Here is a 6,002-nt window from a genome sequence, read left to right as displayed (position 1 = left end):
GCCTTGTCTGTATCTGTACATCTGCCCTCCACAGCGAGAATTCCGTCCCCAGTGACTTCAGGTTCGTGGTCAAATACCGTGTGCACGGTCCTCGGATGAACCCTCCTGCTTCACTGTGGTGGTTTTCATTTAAAATATGATTGGGCTCTCGTCTTTCCGTTTGCTTTCAGTCTCAGGATCTGGCTTCCCATCCTCTTTATTGGTAGAACGTGATCGCGCTTCCAGAAGTCTGGACTCTTCACAAAGGCACGCTCAGGGACATGGCTCCCTCCTGTCCCTCCTCCACGTTTTTGCAACTAGCGTCAGTTTTCTGGTTTGTCCTTTTTGTGAAGATGCCTGTGTGCTGACTGCACGTTGTTTCTTCTCCTGGAAAGCACTCTTCTACTCGGGGACGACTCCCTCTTGGAGCCACGTAGTGCTTCATCGTGTGGATGAACCATGGCCGACTCAGCCAGCCTCCCGCATGCTGGCATTTTCGTGGTTGCCGGGACTTCATGACTCCCAACAGAGCTGTTTGAATAACCTCACGCACGTGTGTTTTCATGCTGTTCGAGGTGCGTCTTTATGGCGAAGTCCTACAAGTGGGAACGCGGGGTCACGGGGAAGCGTGGATCCATTTGGCTGGGTATTGCCACACTGCCCTGCCCTTCTCCCCTCGCTGGTCTGGTGGTGGGGCAGTGGTGTCTCTGGACTTTGCTTCATCCTTTTTTTTCTTTTTAATGTTTATTTGAGGCAGAGAGAGAGCAAGGGGGGGAGGGGCAGGCAGAGGGGGAGAGAGAGATTCCCGAGTAGGCTCCGCACTGTTAGCGCAGACAGAGCCTGATGCGGGGCTTGAACCTATGAACCGTGAGATCGTGACCTGAGCCGAAATCAAGAGTCAGACGCTTAGCTGACTGAGCCCCCCCAGACGCCCCTTTGCTTCATTTCTTCATGAGTGAAGGCGAACATCTTTATAGGTTTGAGAACCAACCATCTGTTTTTATAAGTTGTCTGTTCATATATTTTGTCCATTTCCCATTGGACTTGGGGCATATTCCTCTCACATTATGTGCACACGCTTGGGTGACTGCCCTTTATCTCCAGTATATGCTGCACAGCCTCCATCTGTCACTTTTCTTTCCATCTGTCACTTTTCTTTCCACTCTGAGTGGGAAGTACCTTCCCGTGTGGAAGTTTCCGGTTTCCTGTTTGCAGGTTTATTGCTCGTTTTGTGCCGAGTCCTGGTTGGGAAGCTTTTCCCACAGTCAGTTCCGCCGTGTTTTCTGTCCACGTTTGCTTAGTGTTTCTTCTGCATGTAGACTTCGGGTCCGTCTGGAGCTCACTTTTGTTTGTGTGAAGGTAGGCCTTATTTTATCCTTCTCCGAGCGGCTGTCCACTTACTGAAGGCCCATCATTGCCTCAGAGATTTGAAGTCACACACCGAACATGCACATTTCAAGTTTGGGCAACTATGAATAAAGCTGCTATAAACATCTGGGTGCAGCTCCTTTGAGGACCCATGATTCCAACTCCTTCGTGGAAGTACCAGGAAGCAGGAGTACTATAAAGTAAGAGAATGTTTGGTTTTGCAAGAAGCCGCCAAACTGCCTTCCACAGTGGCCGCACCATTTTGCATCCCGCCAGCAAGGAGTGCTTCACATCCTCCCAGCACTGGTGCTGTATGTGCTCTGGATTTGGGCCATTCTGACATGCGTGGTGTCCCTCGTTTTAACGTGCATTTGCCGGATGCACATGATGTGATGCTTACCTGCCATCTGTACATCTCTGGTGTCCGTTAATGTCTTTAAGCCTATTTTCCAACTGAACTCTTTCCTTATTGTTGAGTTTTAAGGGTTCTTTGTACATTTTGAATAACAGCCCTTTATCAGATGTGTCTTTTGCACAGGGGTGCTCCCAGTCTGCGTGTCTTCTCGTCCTCTTGACATTGTCCATCACGGAACAGAGAATTTTAATTTTAACAAAGTCTAGCTATCAATTCTCTCTTTCACGGATCATGCCTTTGGGGTTGTATCTGAAGACTCCTCTCCACACTCAAGGTCGCCCAGGCTTTCTCCTACGTTACCTTCTAGGAATTTTATAGTTTTGCATTTACATTTAGGTATGTGATAAATTTTGCATTGTGTTTACGAAGGGTGTAGGTCTGTGTCTATATTCTTGTGTGTGCGCGTGCGTGTGTGTGTGTGTGAGTGTGTGTGTGTATCAGTGTGTGAGTGGATGTCCAGTGGTTTCAGCACTATTAGTTGAAGAGCCCATCTCTACTCCCTTGTATTGCCTTTGCTTCTTCATCAAAGATCAGTTGACTGGATTTATGGAGATCTATTTTTAGGCTATTTTGTTCCACTCATCAATTTGTATATTATTTTGTCAACACCACATTGTTATGATTAACTGTAGCTTTATATAAGGCTTGAAGTGAGGTAGTGTCACTCTTCCAACTTTGTTCTCCTTCAATATTCTGTTGGCCATTCTGGGTCTTTTGCTTCTCCATGTAAACTTCAGAATTTTTATCAATAGCCACAAAATAACTTGCTGAGATTTGATCGAAATTGCATTGAATCTACAGATCAAGTTGGAAAGACTGACATCTTGACAATATTGAGTCTTATCTATGAACATAGAATGCCTCCCCAATTGTTTACTTGATTTTGCTCATCAGAATTTTGTTCTTTTCTTCATATAAATGTTGTATATATTTTGTTAGATTTATGCCCAAATATTTCACTTTTTTGAGTGCTAATTGACGTAAATGGTATTATGTTTTTAATCTCAAATTCCACTTGTTCATTGGCAGTATATAGGAAAGCTATTAACTTTTGTATATTAACCATGCAACCTGCAACCATACTATAACTGCTTTATTCCAGAAGTCTTCTCATCAATTCTTTTAGACTTTCTATTTAGATGATCATGTCACCTGTGAACAAAGACCGTTTTATTTCTTCCGTACCAATCTGTATACCTTTTATTTCATTTTCTTGTCTTGTTGCATTAGCTAGCACTTCCAGTTCAGTGTTGAAAAGGATTGGAGAGGACATCCTTGGAGCATAAGGGAAACTTCTGAGTTTTTCACCATTACGTGTAATGATAGCTGTAGGCTTTTTGTAGATGTTCTTTATCAAGTTGAGGAAGTTCCTCTTTATCCCTAGGTTACTGAGAGCTTTGGTCATGAATGGCTGTAGGATTTGTCAAATGCTTTTCCTGCATCTATTGTGATCATGTAATTTTTCTCATTTTGCCTGTTGATCTGATGGAATACATTCTTGATTTTCAAATGTTCAACAAACCTTGCATAACCGGGGTAAATCCCATTTGGTCATGGTGTATATAATTCTGTTAATACATTGTTGGATTTAATATTTTTTTTTAAGATTCCTGCATCTATGCTCATGAGTGATTTTGGTCTGTAGTTTTCTTACATTGTCTTTCCCTGGTTTCGGTTTTAGGGAAATTCTGGCTTCATAAATGAGGTAGGAGGAATTCTCTCTGTTTCTATCTCCTGGAAGAGATCGTAGAGAATTGGTATCATTTCTCCTTAAATGTTTGGTAGAATTCAACAGTAAACTAATCTGGGCTTGGTGCATTCTGTTTCAGGTTATTAATTGTTGATTCAATTTATTTAATAGATATAGGCCTATTCAGATTGTCTATTTCTTGTGTGACTTTTGGCAGACTGTGTCTTTCAAGAAATTGGTTAATTTCATCTAGGTTATCAAATTTGTGTGCATAGGTGTTCATAATATTCCTTTATAATCCTTTTAAGTCCATGGATCTGTAATGATGTCTCCTCTTCCATTTGTATTATTAGTAATTAGTGTCCTTTCTCTCTCTTTTCTTAGTTAGCCTGGCTACAGGCTTATCAATTTCATTAATCTTTTTAAAGAACCAGCTTTTGGTTTCATTGCTTTTCTCTATTGATTTCCTGTTTTATTTCATGAATTTCTTCTCTGATTCTTATTTCTTCTGCTTACTTTGGACATAAAACAGAAAAAAGAAAACAGAGGAGTTACAAAGCATCTTTACAACAGGTGCCCGTGTGCTTACCTTTTGTGACTGTGCTTCTTCGTGCAGCTTCCAGCTCCAGCTCGTGTCCTTCTCTTCGCCGGCGTGACCCCCAGAGGAGGTGTGCTGTTCACGTGCTGCCTCGGCGTCTGGGTGCCGAGAACATCTTCATTTCTCCCTCGGTCTGGAAGGGCAGTTTTGCCGGATGCAGGATTCTCGATGGGCAGTGTTTTCTTGTAGCACTTTGATGGCAGCGGCCCGGTGCCTTCCGTCCCGCAAAGATTCTGGGGGAGGTCTGCTGGTGAGCCTGTGGAGGCTCTCATGTGTGAGGATGCTCGCTGCTCCAGGACTCGTGTCTTTGACAGTTCGATCATACGATGTGTCTCCACGTGCATCTCCTTCAGTTCACGGCGTGGGGAGTTCACCACGCTTCTTGGATGTTCATATTCGTGTTTTCCATCACATTTGGGAAGTTTTCCGCCATTCTGTTTTCCAATGTCTCTCTCTTTCCAGGACCCCCACGGTGCGCACGGTGGCTGTCTTGACTGCGTCCCATGGGTCCCCAGGCTTTGTGCGCTGCCCCGGTCTCATCTCCTTCTGTTTCTCACACTCGCTAAACCCCACTGCCCTGTCTTCAAGTTCACACGTTCTTTCTTCTGCCCGAGTCTGTCCCGGTGACAGGGCGCTGCAGTCGTGGCGCTTGCCAGCCCCTAATCTGCTTTTGCTTTCTTTTTAGGTCTGGTATTGTTTATTCCATCTTGTTCCCGTGTCACCTTCCTGGCTTTCTCCACATCCACGTGTGGCTCTGTGAGGATCTTCGGCCATTAAGTCTTTGTCCAGTAGGTCCGCCATCAGGTCTTCACAAACAGCTGCTGTGGACTTCTTTCCCCTTCGGGCGGTGATCTTCTCCTGTCTCTGTGCCTCGTGCAGGGACATTTTAACCCACTGGTGCCGTAACTGTGAACTCAGAGTTCCCCTTACCCAGGGTTTGCTGTTTTTGGTTATTTTTAAATGTTTTGATGGTCGTAGGCTGTCTTGGGGCCAAGGAGCAGCGTGACGGGTAAACTTAGTGCCTTCTCATGGCCTTTCAGAGCCTTTACCTGCAACAGCAGGGTCCCGTTCTAACTCTCCCGCACGTGTGGTTGCATTTAACTGCACGTCTTTTGTGTCTGCCTCCTCTAACCGCCCTGCAGGTCGCTTCAGGAGAAGGGGCCCGCCGCATGGCCACCTGCCTCTGCGTCTCTGTCTGCACCTCCCTCATCAGGAGTGACCAGCCTTCAGAGCGCGGGCCTCTGGCACCTGGAGGCCGGGGCCCGTTTCCCAGCCCGGCTCCCACAAGCCGCGTGCGAGCCGCTCCGGGAACAGGCGTGCGGCTGCCTGCCGGGGGCCGGGTGGGGGCGGGGGGCTGCTCCTGTGCTCAGAGCAGACACGGAGCAGAACGCACACAACCGTGCACGTCTTCGCCGGGAAGCGCAAACCTTCGATGCTCTCCTCGGCTCCAGAAGAGCCACCGCACACGGCTCCTGCCGCTGCCGTCCCGGCGCCCACGCCGCCGTCTCCGCGGGCCCCTCTCGCTCCGACGCCAGCTTCAGAAATGGGTGTCCAGACGTCCTGTCGACGGCGTCCTCCTGGCGTCGGGCTCCCTGTGCTCCTTGTGGGCTGGAGATGAGGTCTAAGGGTTTGAATAAATTCAGGCTAGATCGTTTTGGCGCGAGGACCTCCCACGTGGACTTTAGTTGCTGCTGCATCGGGCACGCGTGAGGACGCCAAGCCCTGGTGCCCAGTGGCGGGGTGTTTGACCCCACGGTTACGATGGTTATTGGCAAATGCTGCCGTGGGGACAGAACCTGCAGCTCTTCCACTTCCCTCTCTGAAAACTCCAGAAGCCGTTAGGGATGGCCCAGCAAGACCGCCTGCCACAGAGGGGTGAGGGAGCCGCCAAGGCCCGCGCCGCCCCCACGGCGGGGTCGGTCCTCGCGAGCCATCTGGCAACGCCGGGAGAG

Source organism: Panthera leo, chromosome B4 (assembly GCF_018350215.1).
Source record: "Panthera leo isolate Ple1 chromosome B4, P.leo_Ple1_pat1.1, whole genome shotgun sequence".
Classification (NCBI taxonomy): Eukaryota; Metazoa; Chordata; class Mammalia; order Carnivora; family Felidae; genus Panthera; species Panthera leo.
The sequence above is the reverse complement of the archived record's forward strand: the minus strand, read 5'-3'. Positions refer to the sequence as shown.